This window comes from Staurois parvus, unplaced genomic scaffold (assembly GCF_062004578.1).
Source record: "Staurois parvus isolate SC_StPar_1 unplaced genomic scaffold, SC_StPar_1.0 ptg000249l, whole genome shotgun sequence".
NCBI lineage: Eukaryota > Metazoa > Chordata > Amphibia > Anura > Ranidae > Staurois > Staurois parvus.
Window position 1 is genome coordinate 12,977,618 of NW_028318045.1, and position 15,977 is coordinate 12,993,594.

At 42.4% G+C, this 15,977-nt stretch overlaps 1 protein-coding gene across 4 annotated transcripts in view; it reads left to right on the forward strand.

Moving 5' to 3' along the window:
- The window catches only part of SHISAL1 (shisa like 1), a 210,695-nt gene that overhangs the window by 51,040 nt on the left and 143,678 nt on the right, over window positions 1–15,977 (forward strand). The window contains exon 1 of one of the 4 annotated variants that reach the window (XM_089680791.1): window positions 13,382–13,533. The exons of the other annotated variants lie outside the window; for them this stretch is intronic. The gene's annotated coding sequence lies outside the window, so the exon portion shown is untranslated. Of the gene's footprint in view, window positions 1–13,381; window positions 13,534–15,977 lie in introns of those variants that run through there. 4 annotated transcript variants of the gene reach the window in all.

Consider the following 15,977-nt stretch of genomic DNA (forward strand, 5'->3'; position numbering starts at 1 on the left):
CTTCTCCTATCAATGTGACAGCACATGATGATGTATTAGTGATTACAGAGCTGCAATAATTTGTGTCTACTCATCTGCCAGGAGTTCAGCTTACAGTAACCCAGACCAGAGCATTCTTGAAAAGCACTGACTTACTGTAGGTAAAGGCTGTCTGTAGATTAGAATCATTTTACCCTGTCCCAAAAGTTCTGGTTGTGACGTCCCTTTTTTTTATAACATTCTGTACATGTAAGCTGCCATCCCACAGTTCCCATATTAAAGCCATAACTCCAGAAGCTCTAACGTCTATGCATTTCATGACTTCTCTTAAACATTTTGAGAAAAGGCGAACAATACCATTATATACCATTTCATTGCCCTCAGGACTTCCATTTTCAGGAAGCACTTTATCCATTATAGCACATTGTTTAAATAAGTCAATATCACAAAGAGAAAAAAGCGAAGTGCCTACGCAGATAGAACTGCAGAGCTGCATGTAGGCAATTGTAAGACACATCGATTGAAGCTGCACATGGTAAAGATATATTATTGATCCTTGTACAACATTAGTTGGCAGAGAGGGAGAAGCCTAGAGTCCCAATAGCTATCCATCCTCTTAATGGAACAAGATCAAGAATTAATGTTTTGCTTTTAGGGGAACATATTGTCTTGCTAATGGAATCTGCTGTCATCTTTTGTTTCTATACCATTAAATGTATGTTGGCATCCTGCAGCCTGGAGTTATTTTGAATGAAGTTTTTTTTTATAATGTAGTATTTTTTTAATATTATAAATAAACACATTTATCTGTAAAAATATCTATATCTGACATTTGTTTTCTACATATATCAGCCCCGCTAGTTTAGTCCCGATAAGTGTTGGTGGCTTTATCTTTTGAATTTGATCTTTGTAAGGAAAGTAGATTAGCTAAAATTCTGAAAGCATGACAACCAAAGCTCATTCAAAAGACAACCTAGGTAGGAGCCTAGGGCCCCATTGATGTCCATGGTGCTCAGCTACAATTGTCAGGCTGTTGCAGTAGACCAGGGATATAATGCAATTGGTCCAAACTGTGCACCTGCTGGTCACTGTAGTAGTGAGGATGGACTTGTAGGCAGTTGGTTTCTGATGGGACGGGCCATGCCAGTATAGACAAATATGGTCCTTTTTTTGTGACCATTGCAGTCCTTATTAATGTTAACTAAAAGGAGGTGGGGGGCAAAGCAACTTTGCTTTGTTAGGGCCTATTATGTCTCTAATAGCCACATCGTACTTTAGTTAGCTCTATATGCAAACTTCTGGTAAACTTCATGGATGGCCTTGTACTAAAGGATAACTATATCAAAGAACAAAAATGTAACATTGCAGTTCACCAGTTCTTAGATGTAGTGGCTTCATTATTTTAAATTTGTTTAGGAAGTACAGAAAATACCAGTCAATCTTGCCAGAAATGCAATGCCCTTGTCACTTCCTGTGATGTTAACTGGAAGCATAAAACAATTTTATCTTCTTCTGTTTTCCTGATCATCTCACCCATATGTCATGGAAATGAACAAAGGCAGACATGCTTGAAGTGCAGTCTGGGTGGCAATCATGGCTCCTTCCATAGATACAATGGAGAAAGGAGTATAGCCACCAAAAGATAGGAAGTACGCTACTTGCAGGATTACCAGATAAAAATAATAGGTAAAAAAAAATGCGCTTTGAGAGAGGAGAAATGTGATAGACCCAATCGGGATAGGGGCTTTTGGAGGGGATTGCAGGCTAGCCTCTTGCCTACTGACCATGGGCCCTGGTAACTGAGGGGGCTCTATTTTTGGGAGGTGTGTGCCTGGGGAGGCCGTTTTAGTAGTTTTATTTCAGATTCGAGTCCATGTCTCCCTTAAATACACAGACTCTGAGAACTGGAGGACCATGATACAGATTTGGGGTCTCTGTGCCCAAACCAGCATTGACTGCTTCAACCCTCTCCTAGACTCAGAGCAGATGTTAATATAATCAGCTCAAGACAACCTAATGCTGAGGTCTCCTGCTGTAATCTGTTTATTAAGGTTATATATGTTTACTGTTGTGTCTTTCTCCCATGGTTGAGTTAATTGAGTCACTGATTGTTTCTGTCTGTTGGCTATTCCTCCTGGAGGCTCCTACATGATGGGATTAGTCTTGTGTCAACTTTACCTTGTTACCTAATCATTGCGGGATGTTTATCCCAATGTGTAATATTTGTTTTTATTGTTCATGTGGGGACTGCCCTTATTTCTGAAGTGTATAAAAACCTGTATTTATGTTCAGTAAAAGAGTTCCTGTTTGCACCTAAGCTAGTGTTCTTGGGTGCAATGCCCAGGTATAATACCTTGTTCCTGTGTTCCAGTGGCAAGAAAGCAACTCTCTAACGAAAGAACCTAGGTGGGGTTGCAGGTAGTCCGTCACAATACATATATGGACAAAAGTGGGGAACATTTTTGAAGGTTTCTCGTGTAAAACATTTTTGTTTTTGGGTTTTGATTTAGAAACCCTTGTCAGGGTGGGCACAACCCATAGGGGGACAGGCAAGTGCAAGCTGGTGGTCTAAAAGCTTGGAGTCAAACCAGAGAAAGCAGTGCTATGTTACAGTAATTGTGTAATAAGCAGAAGTAAAAGCCAGCCAAGCGGCACCAAGAGATGAAACACATTGAAGTTGGGAGCTGTGCCAAAGGTCATTAGCAGCGAATCTCAAGTCATGCGTCAAAGCCAAAACATAGAATACAGAGACAAGTCAAAGTCACAGTTGGGAGTTCAGAAGAGGTCAAATGAGCAGCGTGAGCAGAAGGGTCAATCCAAGAACAGCAAACAGTCACTCACCAGCTATGACTTATTAAATGATATGACATGCAATAAGAGTGGCGCTTCTAGTATCAATTTAAAGAAGCATGTTGATGCCCACCAATTCAGGTATGTATGTGGCCATGACTCCCTACTTGCACAGCTCATCTGAGAGGATATAAAAAAGTGTTGTTGAGTCACATGAAGGGGGGCCTGAAGTGGCAGCAGGAGCAGTGGGAGAAGCAGCAGTTGGCAAGAGGACACAGTGGAGTCTTTAAGAGCAATGGAAGCCGTTAAAGAAATGCAAGAAAACCCCAGAGCAGGCCTCAGAAACAAAGGAAGCAGCAGCAGATGGAAAGAGGACACAGAGGTGTCTCCAGAAGTGATGGAAGCAAAAAAACATGCAGTATAACCCCAAGGAAGGCCTTAGGAGCAGTGGGAGCAGCAGAGGGTGGCAGAAGGAAGCAGAGGGTGTAATAGGAGCAACAATTGAGCCACAGAGGGAGCTGCAGGGGCAGAAGGGTCTGGCTTCAGTGATGCTAATGGCTAATGTACTCCCTGGCTGGATACATATTGCAGTGATTACTGACCACTCACCTAGATCAACCCATTGCAAGTAGAACCTCAGTTTCTGGAATAAGCATCTAAATCTCCTTGGGATGAGTGTTTCTAGTGCTCAGCAGCTAGTCAACGTGTTCATTATTGGGGTGCCTCACCCTGCAAGGAAGAAACAACCACATTCCATGCAGATACTACTATTTCACAATGGAAATCAAAATCAGAGCCCAGTGCTGTTGGGTAATCATGAGAAACCAAGCAGGGACCATGCTACCTTAAAGAGGTTGTACTGTACATAGTGAAGTACAGTGAAGCAAGTGAAGTGACTAGCAACAGGTGATAAAAAGATATTAAATAAATCCTTCTGCATACGTTGTGCCTCTTTATCTGCAGTCTTCTCCTCTCTACAGCCATTCAAAGTACAGACTTTAAACAGCTTGTCTGAGCTTCCGGGAAGCAGGGAGTGGGAAGCTGAAGTTACACACTACAGAGCTCAGTGAGGAGATCTGACTGGGGGGGGGGAGGGACACACCCTTCCTCACACAGCACGCAGTAACAGAACTGAGGCTGTCAGTCACAGGCTGTGTGCTGGAGCTCTCTCCCTGTCACCCTTTTTACCTCTTGGTGTCAGGAATTGAGCAGAGAAACAAGGCAGCATAAATAAATAACACATTTTGCCCTGGATTGAGAAAAACACACACTATAAAGTGATATGCTTTGCTCATATATCATGTCTGAAGTGTACAACCACTTTTAAGTGATAGCTTTATTGTTTTTTTTTCATCAGAATAATAAACATATCATACATATCTGCTCTGTGTACTGGTAGTGCACAGAGCAGCTCCAATCCTCCTCTTCTCAGGTCCCTTGCAGGTGCTTTTGGCTCCTCCTCTTCAGCAAGTGTACCCATAAAAAGCCACTTTCTATGGGGGCACTCACATGGGCTCGCACCTAAGCCACCCTGTCTGCATTTATAGACACAAAGACAGGGTGGATCTGCCCTGCCCTCTGCTCCCTCGTCACAGAATTTTATTGACACAGCAGGTGCCAATGGCTGCTGCTGCTGAGAGAGCCGCTGTTCTTGTGCACATCACTGGAATGAGATTGGGCTCAGGTCAGTAAAAGGAGGATCTGGGGGGATCCTGCAGCAAAGAAGGTTTTTACCTTAACCTCCCTAGCGGTATTCCCGAGTGTAGCTCGGGGTAAAATGTCAGTACCAAAAGCGGTAACCCCGAGCTACACTCGGGCTTACCATGCAGCGCTGTATAGGGAGTCCCTGCAGCACTTACCTTGTCCTTCGCTCCCACGATGTGTCCCCTGCAGCGTCCCCGGCCATCTCCTCCGGCTGATGCCGGCATCCAGCTTCTGTGTTCCGGTCCCTGTGACGTCGGGACGTACGGGCGCCGCCGGCGGCAGGAAATTTGAAATTTTTACAAAAATGTCATTTTTTTCAAAATTATTTTACATGGTAAAACATTGCTGTTTCAACCCATTTCACATACATTTTGTCCCTAGTGCTTTGTCCTGTGCCCTGTCTGCATTTTGATTGTTCTTTCTGCCTGGAAACTTAGAAAAGTCCATGGCGTCCAAAAAGTGTCCCTTTAGGTCAAAAGCGGTTTTAGTCCGGCTAGAGAACAGCGATAGTAAATTAGAACCACTTGCAGAATTGAGTGACAATGATTCGTGGAGAAATTCGTCATCAAACACTGAAAACGATTCTGCGACTTTGCTCAGTAATGTGCGAACTTGGCGCTATATTTCAAATTTCAGTGTTTTTGGTTTGATTACATTATTGAATTAAATGTATGATTTAGAATCTTGTTCAGACAGATTTCAGTGAGTTATTCCTAAAAATAACAGCCTACAATAAAAAAACTACATATTTCCATGCAAAATAATTGTACCGCTTTCAGCACCAAAAATATGAAATAATCATACCGCTAGGGAGGTTAATGCATAGAATACATCAAGGTACAAACCCTTAAGGCTTTAGAACTACTTTAACCAGTTCCCAACTACGCTATAGCAAAAAGACGGCTACAGCGCGGTCAGCTTGTTCTGGGAAGGCGTTCATGGACATCCTGCCAGAACCACTACCCCCCCCCAGACCCCATGGGATGAGCACCGTGCATGATCTGTGATTGCTGTGTCCTTTGGACATAGCTGGCCACTTGCCCAAGTAAAGGGCCAATCAGAGCCACCTTTTACCATGTGACCAGCTGTGTCTAATCACAGCTGATCACAGTGTAAATAGGACATGCTGGTTATCGGCAGTCCTCTCCTCATGCTGACAGCAGATGAGGAGAGGAGAGCCGGTAAGCGGCATACAAGGGGGCATCTATACTGATCATCAGGGCACTGATCATTCGTGGCCTGATGATCAGTGTAGCTCCATCAGTGCAGCCAGTAGTGCTCATCAATGCCCACCTGTGCTGGCTTTCAGTGCCCATTTGTGCTGGCTTTCAGTACCCATTTGTGCTGGCTTTCAGTGCCCATCTGTGCTGGCTATCATTTCTTCCTCAGTGATGACTGTCAATGCCCATCAGTGCTGCCTGTCAGTGCCCATGAGTTCCGATTATCAGTGCTGCCTATCAATGCCCATCAGTGCTGCCTATCAGTGCCCATCAGTGCCGCATATCAGTGCAGCCTCATCAGTGCCTCCTCATCAGTGCCCATCAGTGCAGCCTCATCAGCGCACATCAGTGAAGGAGAAAAATTACTTAAGAAAAATCTTTTTTTTTTTTTTCAAAATGTTTGGTCTTTTTTTGTTTGTTTAGCAAAAAATAAAAACCCCTGTGGTGATTAAATACTGCCAAAAGAAAGCTCTATTTCTCTCAAAAAAATTATAAAAATTTAGTTTGGGTGCAGTGTTGTATGACCGCACAATTGTCATTCAAAGTTTGACAGCACTGAAAGCTGAAAATTGGCCTGGGCAGGAAGGGGGTAAACATGCCCAGTAGGCAAGTGATTAAGGAGATGAAGCATCACTAGAGATTGATGGTTATTCCATAATTACATGGAGCACCTGTTATTTTTATAGGTTTCTCACCTGTCTTCCTGGAAGGATCTCCGAGACTGTGCAGGTTCTTAGTGTCCACAATCACAACTCTGACACTTTGCTAACTCGGGGGATCTGGCACCCTAATAGATACCTAACAATACAAACTTGCACACTCATTTAGAGTGCATCTCAGTTAAATTAGCTGTTTCATGCTCCAATTCGCTTTCACACCAGTCATAATATTGCAGAGCCGAGTGGTATACATATTTGCTGATATAATCATCGTAAAAAACAAAAACTCCCCGGGGCCCTATTATAATCAGGTGTACTGAAACTCGTATGCCATTTTCTTGTAGCAGCTTGTATGTTGGCCAATTTCCAAAAAAAATACTGTTTTTTCATTAAATATATTATATTTTTTGTAGAATATGTAGTACAAACTAAGGACACACCTGCCAAATTTAGAAGGAGAGGAAGAGTGAAGAGTTGACTTTTATCAAGCAAAGTGGTGCCAATGAGGAAATTTGGATGGCATTTGATCCCTGTATAGACAGATTTACACTAAAACATGGTCTGATGCTGGTAGAGAATAAAGTAGGCAATAGGTAACCCCATAAGGGATGGAAATATACAGAGGTGCTCATGTGGATGAAGGAAGATTATTGTTGTAAAAAATACACAAACCTCTGCATATACTTCAATATTAGGGAAAATTGTATTCCATGCTTACCATAATTTTCCTTTCCTGGATCCTCCCCATATCAGCCTACCACGGGTCAGTTCTGCCCTCTCTGACCCCTCCAGGACAACCTCTTTCCTAGCCCATAAGAGCGTCTGTCTCCCCTCACTCAGTGTTCAACATATCGCTCCTCGTGACGGAGAATGGGTGGGAATCCCTGGCTGACATCGGGAGGATTCATAAAAGGAAAATTACGGTAAGTATGGAATACAATTTTCCCTATTCCTGGACCTCCCCATGTCAGCCTACCACGGGATGTACCAAGCAATGCTAAAAGGAACAAAGGGAGGGGAAAAAATAAGATACAAACAAACTGAATGCTGCACATAACCCTCTATTACTGACAGCCACTGCAAGACTGCTCCAATGGAAAAGCCATACTCATTCTGTAGTGGAAATAAATGCATTTGCTGTGCTCCAGCTTGCTACCCTGCAAACCACCTTTGCTGACACTTTAGCCTATACTGCCCATGAGATTGAGATGCTCCTCTTTGAATTCTCTCTCACTTCTAAATGTGGCGGCAAGCCTAGGACTTTGTAGGCAATCTGAATGGTCTTGACAATCCACAAAGACATGACCTTGGGTACTACCGTAAAGCCCTTCCTTGGACCTTGATGGAAGGTATAAAGACTGTCTTGTTCACGGATGTCCTCCGTGCATTTCAGATATACTGAAAGTGAATGAACCAGATCTAACTTCTTCCACTTATCCTCTGACCCATCTTTCAGAAAAGATGAAAGTACAGACTTCCAACTTATATGGAATGAAGTTGAAACGTTTTGGAAGAAATTTGGGACCTGTCTCAGAATGACCCTGTCTTGGAGGATCCATCAGTATGGTTCTCTAGCTAAAAAGGCATACATGTCAGATACTCTCCTTGTACAAGCAATTGCCATCAGGAAATATGTCCTCAGAGCCAAATGGAAAAAAGGAACACAAAGTTATCAGGTAAAATGGTGGTGCCAGCAAGGCATTCAAGCCAAGTGACAAATTCCTACTAGTGATCTAATCTTCACTGATGCCTTCAGAAAATTAATGACCAAAGGGCTGAGAGGTCAGAAACTTGAATTTGACACTAATTATAAGCCAGGCCGCTTTTAAACTGTTTTGCAGGAATTTAAGAACATTAGATACCGAGGGAGTTGAAGTATTCCACTTTTTGCCAGAAGAGAGCCCCAAAAAAGGCTTTCCATACCCAATGGAAGGTCGAAATAGTTGACTTTTTCCTAGCTTGCAACAAGGTGTCAACTACGCCTTTCACAGCTCCAGATGTCTTAGAGAGCACCTCTCAACTTCCAAGCCATTCATTTCAGTCTCATGGGGTTCAGATGGAATACCCGTTCTGAACCAGGAGATCCAAACAAACTGGGAGTAGAATTGGTTGTTCTAGCCTTATCCTCTATATAAGGGGAAACCAAGGCTGGCTTGGCCAAAAGAGCAGGGCTATTACTGCCCCCACTCTTGCGTTGTATATTCAGGAGAACCTTTAGAATTAGAGGGATTGAAGGAAAGATGTGCACTAGGCGAAACCTCCACAGCCTAGAAAGGGCATCTAGGCCCAAGGATTGCGGGTCCCGAATTAGGAGAAGTTGAGGGAAGTTGAACGTTTATTGTTGACACCATCAGATCCACGTCTGGTGTTGCCCAGGCTTTTTCCACAACAATTTCGAATTGAGGCCCCATTCACAGTGATCTACAAAACTCCAACTCTGGTCCATCAGAATGTTCTCCATTCCTGGGAGGTATGAAGCGAGGGTAAATTCCCTTCTGCTCAAAGGAAGATTTGACAGGCTATTCTCAGGATAGGCAAGCTTCTGGTGCCCACGTGACAGGCCAAGTAAGCCACGTAAGTTCAATTTTCTGAAAGCACCTTCACCACTTTTATGCGTAACAGATACTGGAACACTAGGAGAGTGAATCGGGATGCTACTAAATCTAGCAGATAGGAACTCTGCGTAAGTCCGCCTCTTCCAACAACCTTAAACCTGATGACCAAAGCTGTGGGCTCCCCTAACCAACCAGCCTGGTTCTGGAGGTTGGAGAAGGACACTGCCCTTCCGACTGCTCAAAACCATCCACCACGTTAATAAACGGTCTATCGGACCTGCTATGAGAATCCTCATCTCATTTGAGCCATACATTTTGTATGGCTCAAATTGCACTGCATCTGCACCAAAAGGTGCAGGACCCTTTTTTTTTGTCTGCACTAAAATCAGATCGCATGGGTATTCACACCCATTCGATCTGATTCTGCACATCGCATCCGATTTTGCGAACCGATTTCAGGGTGTTGTTAACATACACACCCGCAGCTGTTTCCATGAACGGGATGCGATTATGATGCGGTGCAGAATTTGCACAAAAACCAGTGCGAATTCCGCACCGCATCAGTGTGAATGCAGGGTCAAGGTCTTATAGCTGATTTCCTCTCAGGTCCTGTTGTATCCCCAGGACAGCAAGAGAAAGGAAATCTCAACAGAACACAAACCGCAAACCAAAAACTGGCAGAGGTGCTATACATTCTCTATTCAATTCAAACTTTTATAGAAGAAAAAGTTTTGTACTTTAAGCATGCAAATGTTATGTTCTCAAAGTCCGTGTATACTTCTTTATAACTGTGGTGCATTTAAAAAAAACGACAACATAAATGGAAAAACAGCAAATGTCGAACTGATACATTGTTTTGATGAACAAAACCACCATACTTTGATAAATAGGATTAAAAAAATAAGCCATGTAAAGCTCGCCACTAATGTTCCGACAAATATTCGAATGAAAATTTGTGCAAACATTCTCACTATTACATTAGGTGACTTGAGGAATGTTTTTGTAAAGAACGCCAAAAAAGGTTTGGTTTTAACATCCGATTTTGTAATAAATGGACTTTCCCAAACGAAAACCACATTCATTAGAAATTTGTTCATTAGAAAAGAATTTTCCATCCACATTCATTTTACTCCACTAAAAATTAGAAAATCAAACGAATGTTCTTATTATTTATTTATTTATTTCAGGTACTTATATAGCGCCGTCAATTTATGCAGCGCTTAAAACAAAAATTTTCAAATAGAATTCTACTAGTGTATGGCCAGCTCAAGTAAAAAGTGGTTTGCATATGATATTTGAGGCAACAGCTAAAACATGCATACAGTATATGAACACATTCAAAAACTGCCTTAAAATATGAAGTTAGAACATAGGGCACCCTTGCTGTTTAACAAGTATTTATACAGATCTCTTTAAGTCAATAACAATTTTTTTTCTTCCATTAGTCCTTTTCCTTAAAAACGAACCCAAACCAAATATTTCATTTTGCATCTGCCAATTTTGTAGTTTTCCTTTCCAAGTGTTTATAGCCAATGAAGGCGTCAAATCCGATATAGTGTCCAAATATTAGAAGCAGTGGAGACCTCAGACATCTAGTGTTACTTGAACCACAAAACTGCTGGTTCCCTTCTTCATCCATTGTTTATATGGAGGGGATTCGCTGACTCGTAGTATGATGAATTTTATAATATTTGGGTACTAACACAAGTGAATTCTACTTAGGAAAACTGGGTGATACCTATACAAATGTGTAATAGAAACCTACTATATAGGAATTACTTGCAGGAGAAGAACTGCATGTTTGGCCAAGAACTGAGCTGGCCCTTCAAAAATGTGTTCTTTGCTCACAAAAATGTTATCATCCAGAAAAAAAAGAAGAAAAACAATGAGAAGATATGTTATGGCGCATAAAATTGGACTGAGCACAATCCAAACCTCAAGAGTTTCAGTTTCCAAACTCCAATTTCAAAACAATTTTCAAACTCACCAGTATGTTATCCTTTACACCAGAAATGGAAATTCAAAAACGCAATGTATAATATGCAGATTGTTTGTTTTCAGCACTGAGATTCTGCCAATGTTACATTTTACATGGGACTGGTGGCTTTTGGTGCCTGTGCTTGGCAGAGAATTGGCAGAGACCTGTTACACATTTGTGCATGTGCCAGATAATTAAAGATGATGGTGCCAAAGACAAGTGGTGGTGGTGAGGGAAGGGGGAATACCAATACCCCTGGGTGAGGTTTCATCTTTAACATCTCTTCCATAGAGTTATATTATCCTGTGTATGGCCACCAGTGATCTAATGGATCTCTAAAGATTATCATACAAACATCCGTGTTATTATCTGATCGATGTGCTATTTGGTGAAAATTATGAAATTGGAAAACATTGGAATAGGCGTAACTTCCCTTCCAATTGGCAAACCCAACCCAGGTCTCTCTATCCTCATTGGCTTACAGAGGCCATGCTGTATCCTCCTTGGTTCCCTGCAATCAGCCAGGTGCCAAGATCCTGGAGTCTGCTCTTGCTCCACTGTAATTCACAATCCAAATAACAGGCTCCACACCGAAGACAGCCAAGGTTTATTGCAATGGCAGCACACTGCTTATTCCCACCCAAAGTCATTCAACCACAGCAGGGCTTGATCATGGGATGGGGATTCCCTTCTGATCAATTTAACTTGATTTAGATCAGATTCAATCAAATTGAGTCGATTGGCCAGGGCAGAAAACTATCAATCGTGTTGCATTGATCTGAGCACTGAGATGTTTTGTTCATGAATTTATCAATTAAGAGTATGCATTGCATGATAAAAGCAGAGATGCAATCAAAGGTTTTACAATCGTATTTTCCAACTATCAATCAAAATCCACTTCCCTGTGTGTCATATTGATTGAATAGGTTGTCAGCTATAGATCAGTTATTCCTATCAGGAGTGATTGACTGAAAAAGATATTGATCATTTATCAAAGCATATATGGCCACCATTAGTCTGTGTCCCTTGCCATATGTTAAAGTCACAGAAACATTGTCACAAGTAACTAGATTAGGCCCAGAGCTGGCCCATGTTCATCTCTCACCACCACCTGCGGGAGCTCTCCATGGTTCTACTCTTCTCATACACCAGTACTCTACCAGCTACCCCCCCTCCAGTATTTACCCTTCAAGGGGAAAGGAAGATAAGACCACACTGGCTGGAGACAGGGCTGAGCCCCACTGTACAAGGGATACTCACAAGTAGACCTAGCATCAGATCAGCATATTATATTAGTCCATATACTCCCTGGACTGAGATGATAACTCATAGATGACACAGCTATGTAAATCCTGGTGCATGTGCAGTTCCTGGCTTGCCCAAATGTGAAAAAATTAGACAGATCAGCCCCTGCTGTAGCCTCTTACCTTGTGTACAAAGTTACAATATTATATTGATTGTCTGATCATCAAGAGGCTGAGGAAATGCTTCCTTCTTCCTGCAGCAGACTAATGACATGATTTCAGCCTAGACAAAATCAATGGGTTGGTGCTAAAGAGTTATTTTTAAAAAGGTGGAGCTCTTTTGAAAAATGCTGTATATTTCGACATGTCAGGAGTGTATGAAAGTTCCCATTAAATATTAAGCTCTGCTTAAGAGTTAGAGATATATCAGAGGCTGGAAGGTCTTAGAAAAAGTATTTTATTTTTACTTTTATTTTTCCCTTGGTGAAATCTCCACGCTGAAGCTGGCCATACATGGTTCAGTTTTTTTCCCCGTACAACTGGCTGAACTGTCATTGTATTCTGACAGAGGGACTCCCTCACCATCGGAATACAGATTGGCTGCATGTGCTGATTGAAACAAAATTTTCCAACAAGCCGGTTCATGAGAAGTCAATAGATAGATCGACTTCTCATGAATTGGAACTGCCATACATGGATCAAAATTTGGCCAGTCCCTGCTGAACCAGCTAAATTTTGATCAGTGTAAATCCAGCTTAAGAAGTACAGTGGTGGCACAATGTGTTCATATATAACTCAGAGCTATAATAGTTAAGAATTACAAAGTAGTTTTCTGGTAATGATTACTTACTCCATTGTCTCAGCGTCTAAAATAATAGCACAGGGCAGCTTCTGACCTATTTCTGTCGGTGCCCCTACAGCACCACGGTCTGAAACAAGATGGCGGCACTCCGGATCTACCTCATCTGTTTCTGTTTTGCACCATGTTTTGGCCACCTTGTTCTATTTAGAACAGAGAACGGCGGAAAACACTTCCCCACCTATTCATCCCCACTGAAAAGACATTTCGCTTGAACAGGCGCCAGGGACGTCAGCCTTTCAGCTGTGCTTGACAGAAGCCGAGCGCAGACAATTCATCCTCCACCTCCCTTGTCTTATTATTCCTAAATGACATGTCACTCAGGCGGAGTGCTAGCAGCTGTGTACAAAATGTTATTTGTTTTCATCCAAGCTTTGACCAGCGTTCTGCAAACAGTGTACATACTGGAGGGGCATAATGACTTTAAAGTGACACAGTTATGCAGCTCAGTGCCGTAGTGGTTAGCATGCCTGCCTTGCAGCACTGGCGTCCTCAGTTCGAATTCCGGTCAGGACACTATCTGCATAGAGTTTCCCTGTGTTTGGGTGAGTTTCTTTTCACACTTCAAAGACATGCTGGAGGTTAAATTGGCCCTAGTATGTGTCTGTATGTATGTGAGATAGGGACTTTAGATTGTAAGTTCTTTGTGTGTAGGGACTGATGTGAATGTACATATGTACAGGGCTGTGCAAATTGTTTATGTCTGTATTTCTGTTGTACATTCATTCTGACTTTGTAATTCAGATACTGTAATGTGCATCCTTGCTGAATGGCTGCAGCAGGAAAGTACAGCTCGCCGAATTGTGATCCATCAATGGCAGATCCCATTCAAGAGGAGTTGATCTAATGATCGCCTCCTATCGAATGGGACCGTTGGTATATCTTTTTTTGCCAATCGGTCGCAGTGCTGATCAGTGTATTCTGACAGCGGAGGGATCCCCACCGTCAGAATAAAATAACACAGCAGGGAGGATTCCTCCATCTATCTCACTTGTGTGAATGGGAGAATCCATTCAGTTTTTTCAATCATTCTGCTGGCTGATAACAAAATATGATCTGCGTAAGGCCAGCTTTAGTCATAGGTAACTGAATGGAATATTATTCCTGTCTGTTAGCTTCCACTGAGATAAGCATTACGTAGAATCTGATTCCTAAGGCTTCTAGGAACTGCTAAGCTAAAATCTCAACCACAGATTTTCTCTTCATTGGTGAAGTCAATTCAACATTGGCATGGCTGCAGTGACAAGAAAATTCAAAGGACCAGCATGTATTTTTTTTTTCAAACAAATTTCTAACAGCAAATGTGAATTTCGTTCAAGAAAGTCTATTCATTCCAAAATCAAATATTAAAATGGTTCTAGAGGAAGAAGGTTTTTTTTTATCATAATGCATTCTATTAGGGCAGTGGTCTCCAAACTGTGACCCGGGGGCCAGATGCTGCCCTTTGCTTGTCTTTATCTGGCCCTTGGAGCACTATTCATCCCACAGATAGGAGACACTATTCTGCCCACTAAAACCCAACAATGGGCATAATTCCTGCCACTGACACCAACAATGGGGCACTACCCCCTCACCCTCCCAATACCAAAGATGGGACACTGTTTACTCCTTCTGATGCCAGACATAAATTCTATCCCGCTGGCCATAGTTCAGCCCCCTAAAATCTGAAGGAAATTAAACTGGCCATTTGCTTAGAAAGTTTGGAGACCCCTGTATTAGGGTAAAAAACCTTCTGGGTGCAGCTTCCCCTCCAGCCCCCCTTTGTACTTACCTGAGCCCATCTCAATCCAGCGATGTGCATGAGAGCGGCGGCTTTCCCAGGTCTCTCTCTCCTCATTGGCTTGCACAGCAGTGGGAGCAATTGGCTACTGCTACTGTCAATCACAGCCAATGAGCAAATGAGGAGAGAGTCGGGGCTGAGCCATGCTCTGTGTGTGAATGGACAATGTCAGGAGCAAACCTGCACAAGTACCCCCATGGCAAGAGGCTTGCTACTGGGGGGCACTCGACAAGGGGGAGGAGCCAGAACCGCTGACGAGGGACCTAAAAAGAAGAAGACTGGGGCTGCTCTGTGCAAAACCAATGTACAGAGCAGGTAAGTACAAGTGCATCTCAATAAATTAGAATATCATCAAAAAGTGAATTTATTTCAGCAATTCAGTTCAAAAAGTGAAACTCATACATTATATAGATTCATGACCCACAAAGTGATATATTTCAAGCATTTCTTTCTTTTAATTTTGATGAATATGGCTTACAGATAGTGAAAACCCAAAATTCAGTATCACAGAAAATTAGAATATTGTGAAAAAGTGCAATATTGTAGACTCATGGTGTCACACTCTAATCAGCTAATTAACTCAAAACAGCTGTCTGTTTCAGTAGGTTACATAATCTTGGAGAAGACTGCTGACTTGACAGTTGTCCAGCAGACAGTCATTGACACCACAAGGAGGGTAAATCACAAAAGATCATTGCTAAAGAAGCTGGCTGTTCAAAGAGTGCTGTATCCAAGCATATTAATGGAAAGTTGAGTGGAAGGAAAAAGTGTGGTAGAAAAAGTTGAACAAGCAACAGGGATAACCACAGCTTTGAGAGGCCATTCAAGAATTTGGGGGAGATTCACAAGGAGTGGACTACGGCATTTGTCAGTGCTTCAGGAGCCACCACACACACACGTATTCAGGACATGGACTGCAACTTTCGCTTTCCTTGTGTCAAGCCACTCTTCAACCAGAGACAACGCCAGAAGCGTCTTACTTGGGCTAAGGTGAAAAAGGACTGGAATGTTGCTCAGTAGTCCAAAGTCCTCTTTCTGGATGAAAGTAAATTTTACATTTCATTTGGAAATCAATGTCCCACAGCCTGGAGGAAGATTGGAGAGGCACAGAATCTAAGTTGCACAAGGTCCAGTGTGAAGTCTCCACAGTCAGTGATGATTTGGGGAGCCATATCATCTGCTGGTGTTGGTCCAAAGTCAGCGCAGCCC